This window comes from Hyla sarda, chromosome 7 (genome assembly GCF_029499605.1).
Source record: "Hyla sarda isolate aHylSar1 chromosome 7, aHylSar1.hap1, whole genome shotgun sequence".
NCBI lineage: Eukaryota > Metazoa > Chordata > Amphibia > Anura > Hylidae > Hyla > Hyla sarda.
The window spans coordinates 76945391-76957781 of record NC_079195.1 but is presented as its reverse complement, the minus strand read 5'-3'; the positions used below and the strand labels follow the sequence as shown (position 1 = coordinate 76957781).

At 44.9% G+C, this 12391-nt stretch overlaps 1 protein-coding gene across 1 annotated transcript in view; it reads right to left on the bottom strand.

Moving 5' to 3' along the window:
- NSMCE4A (NSE4 homolog A, SMC5-SMC6 complex component) overlaps positions 1-4691 on the bottom strand; it is a 51537-nt gene extending 46846 nt beyond the window's left edge. The window contains exons 1-2 of the mRNA XM_056529731.1: positions 4598-4691; positions 2288-2364 (exon numbers count right to left, since the gene is read on the bottom strand). The gene's annotated coding sequence lies outside the window, so the exon portion shown is untranslated. The remainder of the gene's footprint in view (positions 1-2287; positions 2365-4597) is intronic.
- Between the last annotated feature and the right edge of the window lie 7700 nt (positions 4692-12391).

Below are 12391 nucleotides of genomic sequence, written 5' to 3'. Positions count from 1 at the left end.
TTTAAAATGAAAGAAGCAAGCTGATTGGTCAACATTTCCTCTGCACAGGTTTTGATAAATCTCCCCCTATGACTTCAGACTGCTGCTATCCCACATAGGTGATGTGGGGAAGCACTAGCTAAATGGTTACTCCGTTCCCCAGCGTCCGGAACATTGAGTACCTGAACGCTGTGTGCAGGTTTCCATGTTCACGCCAGCCCCCTTGTGACATCACACCCCATCATGTGACATCACCTTCCGCCCCCTCAATGCAAGTCTATGGGAAAGGGGCGCGACGGCAGTCACGCCCCTTTCCCATAGACTTGCATTGAGGGGGCGGAAGGTGATGTCACATGATGGGGCGTGATGTCACGAGGGGGCGGGCGTGAACACGGATGCCCGCACACAGTGTTCAGGAACTCAATGTTCCGGTCGCTTGGGAGCAGAGTAACCCTTTAAAGTTGTGCCTCTATGGTACATACACACAGTAGCGGAATTTCCTGCAAGGAGTTTGATTCTGCAGAAAAGCCCATTAGTCAATGGTACTTTCATTTCTGTCTCATATTTCTGCTGTAAAATTAAGAGCTCAATAATCTCTGATTCCACAATAATATTTCCCTATGCAGTAGCAGCACCAGCACAGCCTAAAGGCCTATTCACACTGAGCAATGTCTGCAAGGAATGGGCCCTTAGATTGTGCTGCTGCTGCAGAGGAAAGTTGGTCCACCTGCTCTATGGTGTTGGCCCTGGCTCCGGCTGGATCTACAATACCAGTAGTGGTAGCATGGCAGTAATACACAGCCCTTACTATTTCAGTGCTGCTTTCATAAACTGTACATTTAGGAACCGTGAGGAGACAAGCACAACATCACCTTGAATTGTTTATAGGCATTACCTAGTGCACATTGCTTAAAGACGTGACTCATTATAATTTATCTTTCATAAAACCTGTTTAATTCAATATTTGTCATTAAAAGTTTACAAGGCGCCCCATGAAAACTTACTGTACTTTAATATTCACCTGTAATATACTACGCCTTATAGACACAGATAGGATGTTATTTAGCTTCAAAACTATAGATCACATTCTTATTAGAAGCTTAGCTGGGGAATACATTATTTTGAATGGGTTTAATGGGTGTTAATGTTACTGTAATATTAACTGTAAGGAGAGAATGAAGTCGCACTCACCTGAATATTTCTTCAGCATCTCAGTGACTTTAATACCTTAACCCCTTAAGGACTGAGCCCTTTTTCACCTTAAGGACGCAGCCCTTTTTTGCAATTCTGACCACTGTCACTTTTTGCATTAATAACTCTGGGATGCTTTTACCGATTATTCTGATTCTGAGATTGTTTTTTCGTGACATTCTACTTTATTTTAGTGGTAAATTTTCGTCGTTACTTGCATCCTTTCTTGGTGAAAAATCCCCAAATGTTGCATTTTTCTAACTTTGAAACTCTCTGCTTGTAAGGAAAATGGATATTCCAAATAACTTGTATATTGATTCACAAATACAATATGTCTATTTTATGTTGGCATCATAAAATGGACATATTTTTACTTTTTGAAAACATTAGAGGGCTTCAAAGTATGGCAGCAATTTTCTAAATTTTCATGAAAATTGCTAAATCTGAAGGGACAGATGTTACAGAACTACAACTCCAGCATGCCTGGGCAGTCTAGGCATGCTGAGAGTTGTAACATCTGGAGGGCTACTCAGGGGCGTTGCTAGGTCTCCAAAAGATCCGGGGCACGGGCCATGGGCGTGGCTGAGGGTGGAGCCACAAAAAAGAGGGGCCAAGGGGCGGGGCCACTTAATGTCGCATGACTATAAAAAAATGTTGTTCCTTGCATTGGGGTTTGAGGTAGGGGTTAGTCTTATTGGCTGTCAGCTGATGTTACTTCAGGACAGGGAACACAAGTGAAAATGAGGAGTGTTATAGCCATAGCACGGATTATTAGGTGAGACCACTCTATGTTCTAAGCTGAGGTGGGGTTCAGGTGACAGCAGCAGGGGGTTCATGTTTTTAACAGGTTCCCTACTTGGAGTGAAGTAATGGATGCTTGTGCTGTAGAGCGCTGCGGAAAATTACTTCAACTATAATAATCAAATATATCAATTTTTACCATTTAAAACTACAGCTCCCAGTATGACCTTAAGTATGTGGTAAGGTTATGCTGGGAGTTGTTTCATAACTGCAGAACTACAGCTCTGATGGGACAGTCAGGAGAATACACAATGATATCAGTGACTACAGGTGACATCTCTATAATTTTCCCTTATCTAATTCAGATGGTACATACCACCAAGTCCAGCTAAATGTTCTCTCTGCAGAACTTGACGCCCAGATGGCTCCTCACTATGTCAGCGCATTCTGATCCTTTATATGAAAACAATAATTGTTATAATACTGCCAAACACTGTATCCTTTGAATATAATACTGGCACACACCCTCTGAATATAATTCTGACACACTGTACACACTCTGAAAATACTAGAACACACTGTACCCTCTGTATATAATACTGCCACACACCATACCATCTGAATATAATACTACTACATACTGTATCCTCTGAATATAAAACCGCCACACACCGTACCCTCTGAATATATTACTACCACACACTGTGCCCTCTGAATATAAAACTACCACATACTGCACTGTCAGTATTATAGTCAGAGAGTGCAGTATGTGGTAGTATTATATTCAACCACCTACTGCGCTCTATGAATATAATACTGCCACATACTGCACTCTCTGAATATAATACTGCCACATACTGCACTCTGAATATAATACTGCCACATACTGTACTCTCTGAATATAACCTTGCCGTGCATCCTCTAAATACAATACCGTAATGTATTGTGGCCCATAAAAACCAAACTAGCATTCCAGAGGTATAGTGTATATATAAAGAATTTCTGGGGTAAACACTCTGCCCCCCCCCCCCCCCCCCCCCACATAATAATAATAATGCCCTCTGTCCTGTGCCCCTAACATATAATGCCACCTGTGCTGTTCCCCTCACATATAATGCCCCGTCCTGCCCCCTCACATATAATGCCCCCTGTCCTGCCCCCTCACATATAATTCCCCCTGTCCTGCCCCTCAGGGGGCATTATATGTGAGGGGCACAGGACATGGGGCATTTTATGTGAAGGGCACAGGACAGGGGGTATTATATGTGAGGGGCACATGACAGGGGGCAGTACATATATGAGTGGCACATGTCAGGAGGCCTTATATGTGAGGGGAAAATGACAGGGGGGCATTATAGGTGAAGAGCAAATGTCAGGGGGCCATTATATGTGAGGGGCAGATGACAGGGTGGTATATGTGAGGGGTACATGACAGGGGGTATTATAAGTGAGGGGCAAATGTCAAGGGGGCATTATATGTAGGGGGCACATGACAGGGGAGCCACCCTGTCATGTGCCCACCACATATAATGCCTCCTTGACATTTGCCCCTCACTTAAAATGGCCCCTGTCATGTGCCCCTCACATATAATGGCCCCCTGACATCTGCCCCTGACTTACATATAAAAGGGCACATTATAAGTCAGGGGCACATAACAGGTGGTCATTATATGTGGCAGGCACATGACCCCTAACATATAATACCCCCCTGTCATCTGTCCCTCATATATAATGGCCCTTTGTCATGTGCCACATCATATATAAGGGCCCCCGACATTTGCCCCCAGGGGCGGTTGCATGGGGGCCGATACACATAAAAGGGCCCTTATATATGATGTGGCACATGACAAAGGGCCATTATATGTGAGGGGCAGATGACAGGGGGTATTATATGTTAGGGGTCATGTGCCTGCCACATATAGTGACCCCCTGTTATGTGCCCACTTATAATGTGCCCCCACGTTTTAATAATTCCCCTGTACCATATAGCACTCCAGCTCTGTCTGGCTATGCAGCTTTCCCCTCCGCAGCGTCACCCTTCTCACATGCTGTTCCATTCTTGCAGAGTGTGAGCTGCGGGGACGTAATCTCCAGGAGCCGACTCGATGATGTGACGTCATCGCGCCTGGAGTGGATGGTGTCCCCGCGGCGCTCCCTTTGCAAAAATGGAACGGCGTGCGAGAAGGGTGAGGGATTGGTGGAGCGGGAGCTGTCCCACTCCACCATGCTATAGTGGGGGTAAGGGGTTTATGGGGAATTTTCAGGCCGATCCGCCACTGCTTCTGTCCCTGATAACAGACGTGCCTGCGCACCGCGGCATGCACGTCTGTTACCAGCAGCCCCCGGTCTGTTAAATGGCCTGCCCTACGTTACTGTAATCAATAAAGCAGGTGTCCCACCGGCGCGCTGCCACTGGCAAACAGCAGCCTGGTTGCGCGGCTACTGTTTGCCAGCACAGACACAGCAGGGAGTTCATACATTCGGGGCACCAGCGGTTCACATTCGGGGCAGGTGCCCTGAAAGTTTTAACGTAGTGACGCCCCTGGGGCTACTGTTTGAGCACCACTGTAATAGCCTTTGGCTGTCTGAGCATGCTGGGAGTTGCAGTTTGGCAACCACTAGGAAGGCAGCAGTAAAGATCGACTTACTGCCACCTTCCTTGATGCTCGAATTACTGCCTCCCTACCTGCGCTGCTGATCTCTGCTGATGCCACCGATGATCGCTGGTCCCTTCTTCTTTACAGGTACCGGCCGCCAACTTCTCCCCCTGTTCTGCCCGACATCCAGGGGTGGGCAGAGCGGGGGTTTCCATGGCACCCCCCCCCCCCCCCCACGTCTTCAACTGCCGTTGGTCAGTACTCATTGCTGACTAATGACAGGGGATAGGAGGAGGTGGCACCGTTGCAACCTCGCTCCTATCCCTTAGGATGATCGGGGATGTCACTGACAGCTCCGATCAACCCTATTTTACGGGCGATTGGGTCACCAGGGACCCGATCAGCCCGGAATAGCAGAGAACCGCATGTCTGAATTGACATGCGATTTCCTGCGATCGGCGACATGGGGGGGGGGGTCTCAGGACCCCCCCCCGGCGATGTGCCGGGATGCCTGCTGAATGATTTCAGCAGGCATCCCGGTCCCCGATCGGCTAGTGGCGGGGACCGAAATTCCCACAGGCGTATCCGTATGCCCTCAGTCCTTAAGGACTTTAAAAAGGGGGCGTATGGATACGTCCGCTGTCCTTAAGAGGTTAAAGGGGTACTACGGTGGAAAACTTATTTTTGTTTGTTAAAAACAGCTGGTGCCAGAACGTTAAACAGATTTGTAAATTACTTCTATTAAAAAATCTTAATCCTTCCATTACTTATTAGCCGCCGAAACTACAGAGGAAATTCTTTACTTTTTGGAACATAGAGCTCTCTGCTCACATCACAAGCACAGTGCTCTCTGCTGACATCTCAGTCCATTTTAAGAACTGTCCAGAGTAGGAGAAAATCCCCATAGCAAACATATGCTGCTCTGTACTGTTCCTAAAATGGACAGAGATGTCAGCAGAGAGCACTGTGGTCATGATGTCAGCAGAGAGCTCTGTGTTCCAAAAAGAAAAGAATTTCCTCTGTAGTATTCAGCAGCTAATAAGTACTGGAAGGATTAGGATTTTTTTTTATAGAAGTAATTCACAAATCTGTTTAACTTTCTGGCACCAGTTTATAAAAAAAAAAAAAAAAAAAAAAAAAGGTTTCCACATAGTTTTCCACATAAACATAGCAGTGAAACATATGAAACAAAGTACCATAGCGGGGACCGAGATCCGGCAAGCTCTCAGACACGGGGCACACCAATGAGAAGCAACTAGTTTCACGTCACCTGCGGACCAACGATCTGTTATGTTTAAAGTATTAAAGTCTCTGAGATGCTGAAGAAATATTCGGGTGAGTGCAACTTCATTCACTTCTTCTTACAGTTATTATTTGTACTTCTACATTAATTTGAAGTCTGCACCCACGAATAAAGCTAATGCAGTATGCACTCGTGTAACTGGAGCCTTAATTGGGATAGCGTTGTACAAGCAGTGCCTGATCGACTTTCACATCTATCTATTCTGAGTTACTGTAATAAATTGCTTGATATGGGCTTCTGAGCCCAGAGTACCGTATATACTCGAGTATAAGCCGAGTTTTTCAGCACGATTTTTCGTGCTGAAAACGCCCCCCTCGGCTTATACTCGAGTGGACTCTCTGCCTGTTAACAGAGATGAGCGAACTTACAGTAAATTCGATTCGTCACAAACTTCTCGGCTCGGCAGTTGATGACTTAACCTGTGTAAATTAGTTCAGCTTTCAGGTGCTCCGGTGGGCTGGAAAAGGTGGATACAGTCCTAGGAGACTCTTTCCTAGGACTGAATCCACCTTTTCCAGCCCACCGGAGCACCTGAAGGCTGAACTAATTTACGCAGGATAAGTCATCAACTGCCGAGCCGAGAAGTTCGTGACGAATCGAATTTACTGTAAGTTCGCTCATCTCTACCTGTCAATCCCTTCTTCAGTGGTCTTCAACCTGCGGACCTCCAGATGTTGCAAAACTACAACTCCCAGCATGCCCGGACAGCCGATGGCTGTCCGGGCATGCTGGGAGTTGTAGTTTTGAAATATCTGGAGGTCCGCTGGTTAAAGACCACTGCGGCCTTCATCATCATCCAGACCCCCCCTTTAAGTTTTCTACTCACCTCCCCTCGGCGGGAAGGAAGGGTGAGCTGGTCCGGGCCACCTATGCTGCAGGGACCGTCCGGTGGGGAGGGTTAGTCGTTCCGGGCTGTCCATCTTCACCTGCACATGAACGTCCCTGTGCGTCGTCGTCAAGGCAATGTCACTAGTCCGCGGCGGGCCTGGAGAAGAGGGCCTCCCGGTGAAAATGGACAGCCCGTAACGACTAACCGGGCTGTCTGGATGATGACATGGGGGGATGATGTATTTCCCACCCTAGGCTTATAGTCGAGTCAATAACTTTTCCTGTTTTTTTGGGGTGAAATTAGGGGCCTCGGCTTATTTTCGGGTCGGCTTATACTCCAGTATATACGGTATATTCTGATTTCCATAAATGATGCAAGACTGTTTTTCCTATTGGGATATTTCTCCTTATTTGAAGACAAATGAACATATGCATATCTCTGCCTTCTTCCTGATCAGCAACGTGTAACGTCACAACAGGTGTGTTACCTTACCAGTTTGACTTGAGACCAAACTCAGGAGCAGATTCTAAGTATCCTCTAGGTTTTCATCCTTTATCCTGCTCCAGGATGTGAGAGCTGGACTGCTGCCGCTAAAGAAGTCCCAAGAGTGGTCCCTGTATAGGTAACGACAGGCAGGCTAGACATCCGCCATGCCCGATGTAAGAGATACAGGCAAAGGTGAGGTTCTCCCACTTCATGTTGTTATAACTTCGGGACACTTTAACTTACCAAAGTGATTCTGAGATTGTTTTTTCACAACAAATTGTACTTAACGACGCAGGACGTAAATGTATGTCCTAGTGCAGTGGTAATTAAAGGGGTATTCCGGCCCTGAGACATCTTATGATAGGGAATAAGATGTCTCACCGCGGTGGTCCTGCCACTGGGGACCCCCACAATCTTGAATTCGCCACCCACCTGTTTGAGCTGCACGCCGCGGTGCCAGCTCACAAACAGCCAGGTGGCGACCACGGGCCAGAGTATCATGACGTCACGACTCTGCCCCCGTGTGACATCACCCGCCCCCACTATGCAAGTCTATGGGAGGGAGCGTGATGTGATATGGCACCGCATAGTGCAGCTCAAACAGGTGGGTGGCGAATGCAATATTGCGGGGGTCCCCAGCAGCAGGACCCCCACGGTGAGACATTTTATGCCCTATGCATAGCACTGAGCAGTATTAACAATCAAGTGATTGCTATAAATAGTCCACTATGGGGACATAAGTGTAAAAAAAAAAATTTGAAAAATCCCCTCCCCCAATAAAAATGTAAATTGTGCCTTTTTCCCATTTTACCCCCAAAAAGTGTAAAAAAAAATTATAAACATATTTGGTATCGCCATGTGCGTAAATGTCTGATCTATCAAAATATAATGTTAATGATCCCGTACAATGAACGGGGTAAACGTAAATGAAAAAAAAAAATTCCAAAATTGCTGCTTTTTTGTCACATCATTTTCACAAAAAATTTATAAAAAAATTATTAAAAGTTTTATATGTGTGTGTATATATATATATATGTATATATACACACAGGTGGTATCAATAAATTGCGCAGATCACGGCGCAAAAAAATTGCCCTCATACCGCTGCTTTTATGGAAAAATGAAATAGTTATAGGTCATCAAAATAGAAAGATTTTATCATTGACATGGTAATTTTATTCTGCAGGTCAGTACATTTCTGGCAATGCCTCATTTATGTACATTACTTGATGGTTTAATACTTTTACACCATAAAATCTATTTTTTATAATAAAAAATATCTTGTTAGTGCATCGCTATTTTCTGAGAGGTGTATTTTTTTATTTTTTGTACCAACAATATTGTCTGATAGCACATTTTTTCCTTGAGGAGTTGACGTTTTTAGTGGTACCATTTTGGGGTACATGGGACATTTTGATCACTTTTTATTTTAGTTTAACAGAGGCGGCATTGATATAAAGCCATAAATTTGGCAAGGTTTTTCTTTTTTTTTTCTTTTACAGCGTTCATTGTGATGGGTTGTTACTGACATATGTGTATATAATATGTGTATATAATTTTTGGGGGGAGGGAAAGGGAGATTGTGTATGTTTATTTATTTATATTTATTGTTTATTTTTTTATTTATTATTTATTTAATGTTTGTATTTTTTTTTACTTTATTTTACTGTTTTTTTTACTGTCCCACTAGGGACCTTGACACTTATAATACACTGCAGTACAGATCTGTACTGCAATGTACTATGCCTGACAGCTGTCAGTGTTTCACTGGCACGCATAGCAGATCAGGCTTTGCCTCGGGCAGAGCCTGATCGGCTTCTGTAGCCAGATAACGAGGGGCCGTTCGGAGGTCCTCGGTTGCCATGGCTACCAATGAGACATGACTCGCTCTGGCTCCTCACCAGAGAGGAGTGTAGAGAAGAAGGAAGAAAACAACTCACCACTTCTAGTTCCTTTGCCTGCTTGATTACTCAGGAGCCTAAAGCCCAAGCTTTAGGAGCTGTTTGCCGAGCACACAGTGAGGGAGAGAGGCCATTAATCTCCTCCCTTGTCAGTAAGCACGGAGGAGCGGACAGAGCCCTCCGCTGCGGAAGCAGCAGGGCTGCACGTTATCACAGTCAGACCTGTACTCACTATTCTGCTGGAGGAGTCACTGGGTGCATACGCTTCACTTTGCCATGCCATTCCAGTGTGCTCCACTGACCACCAGAGCTGCCACTGACACAAGGAGAGTGAGAGAGCCTGCAGCGAGTACAGATTTGGAGAAATATTACATATGTGGCCCTAGTGATCTACTTAAGTCAGCAATAGGCCTCAGACATAAAGGAGCACATAGGGGATTTTGAGGCCTACTTTTGATAAGGTTTCCAAGCCTTGTGAACCGACAACTTGACGGCTTCTGGCACTTGAAAAAGTTCCAATTTTGCTTTTTAACTTGTGTCAGTGTAGACATCTGGAAGGTAGAGCATTGAACACGGCAGCAGTAGGTGTCTAGACATACTGCATGTTGGCTGGTGTCAACCGCCAATGTACCACATAGTATGAAAATAAAAGATAACTAACCTTATTAAAGGAGGCCACAGATATGAAGTCTTCTCATCCAACTGTAATTTACTACGTGGAGTATCTTGAAATACATTCCTATGATGTTCTGCTTGTTTCACTCTAATCCATAAAGGCTTTTCTAAATGGTTTAAAACCATGTGGACCTTTCTGCATCAAAATCCACAGATTTGCTTCAAAAACCATTTCATTTTGGTTTCAATGGGAAACAAACTGGTGACAAGATGACATAACTTGAAAGGGAGCTTTGAAGAAAATCTGTCAGCTCTATATAAAACTAAAGTCTCAAGAAAGCATTGCCAAGCCACAGCATGAATGCCTTCTCCCTTCCCCACCACTTCATATCTTGATTGAATGATATAAAGGGCTCAGTGCTGGTGTAATGTCCGTTTATTTGTCTTTGTATTTTTCTGTTTAGGTTTGTATTCACACACTAGTTTGTTCTGAGCAGTTTGCTATTCTCCCTGTATTGGGAATGGTTAATGCTCAGAACCAATGAGATCTTGGGCGTGTCTATTTTGACCAGCGTTCTTCTGCATTCTCTGCTGGTTATTTTGTGCAATAATGCTACTATGATGTCTGTTTGTGCAATACTCTGACTATGCCTGCTTGAGCATTTACCTTGTATTTATCTTGTGATTTTATCTGAGTTTTAGCCTTGATTAAATAGTCTTGTTTATTGTAGATTTTAGTCTTTGCTTAAAGGGAACCAATCATCAGATTTTACCCTATATAACGCTTGGCAAAGCGTTATATAGGGTAAAATCTTTCTTTTCGCCATTCCCGTAGTCACCACCGCCGCCGTAAGTAGTCACCTGGGCGGGGAGCTCTTCTCATCTACTCCCATTCTTCAGCCGGCAGCGACGCCCCCTCCGCTTGATTGATGGGCCGCGTCATCGTTCCGCTCACTGAACAGACAGAGCAGAGTGATGATGCGGCCCGTCAATCAAGCGGATGGGGGCGTCGCTGCCGGCCGAAGAACGGGAGTAGGGGAGAAGAGCTCCCCGCCCAGGTGACTACTAACGGCCGTGGCGGTGACTAGTTTATGACTTCATATCTTCACCATCCCTGGGGGCAGGAGCGTCCCCCGGGAATGGTGAAAATAAAGATTTTACCCTATATAACGCTTTACCAAGCATTATATAGGGTAAAATCTGATGATTGGTTCCCTTTAATCAGTCGGTTTTTAGGATTGCACAAGGTGGGCCATTTATATGGATACACCTTAATAAAATGGGAATGGTTGGTGATATTAACTTCCTGTTTGTGGCACATTAATACATGTGAGGGGGGAAACTTTTCAAGATGGGTTGTGACCATGGCGGACATTTTGAAGTCGGCCATTTTGAATCCAACTTTTGTTTTTTCAATAGGAAGAGGGTCATGTGACACATCAAACTTATTGGGAATTTCACAAGAAAAACAATGATGTGCTTGGTTTTAACGTAACTTTATTCTTTCATGAGTTATTTACAAGTTTCTGACCACTTATAAAATGTGTTCAATGTGCTGCCCATTGTGTTGGATTGTCAATGCAACCCTCTTCTCCCACTCTTCACACACTGATAGCAACATCAAACTTATTGGGAATTTCACAAGAAAAACAATGATGTGCTTGGTTTTAACGTAACTTTATTCTTTCATGAGTTATTTACAAGTTTCTGACCACTTATAAAATGTTTTCAATGTGCTGCCCATTGTGTTGGATTGTCAATGCACCCCTCTTCTCCCACTCTTCACACACTGATAGCAACACCGCAGGAGAAATGTTGCACAGGCTTCCAGTATCTGTAGTTTGAGGTGCTGCACATCTCGTATCTTCACAGCATAGACAATTGCCTTCAGATGACCCCAAAGATAAAAGTCTAAGGGGGTCAGGTCGGGAGACCTTGGGGGCCATTCAACTGGCCCATGACCACCAATCCACTTTCCAGGAAACTGTTCATCTAGGAATGCTCGGACCTGACACCCATGATGTGGTGGTACACCATCTTGCTGGAAAAACTCAGGGAACGTGCCAGCTTCAGTGCATAAAGAGGGAAACACATCATCATGTAGCAATTTCGCATATCCAGTGGCCTTGAGGTTTCAATTGATGAAGAATGGCCCCACTATCTTTGTACCCCATATACCACACCATACCATCAATTTTTGTGTTCCAACAGTCTTGGAGGGATCTATCCAATGTGTGTCAGACCAATAGCGGTGGTTTTGTTTGTTAACTTCACCATTCACATAAAAGTTTGCCTCATCACTGAACAAAATCTTCTGCGTAAACTGAGGGTCCTTTTCCAATTTTAGTTTTGCCCATTCTGCAAATTCAGTGCGCCGATATGGGTCATCCTCATTGAGATGCTGCAGTAGCTGGAGTTTGTAAGGTTGCCATTTGTGAGTAGCTAATATCTGCCGAAGGGATGTTCGACAAATGCCACTCTCCAGTGACATGCGGCGAGTGCTACGCTGTGGGCTCTTGCTGAATGAAGCTAGGACAGCCACTGATGTTTCTTCATTAGTGACAGATTTCATGCGTCCACATTATGGCAAATCCAACACTGAACCAGTTTCACAAAACTTATCTAGCGGTTTGCTAACTGTAGCATGGGAGATAGGTGGTCTCGTAGGGTGTCTTGCATTGAAATCTGCTGCAGTGACCCGGTTACTGAGTTCAACAGACATCAACACAATTTCTATCCGCTCCTCACG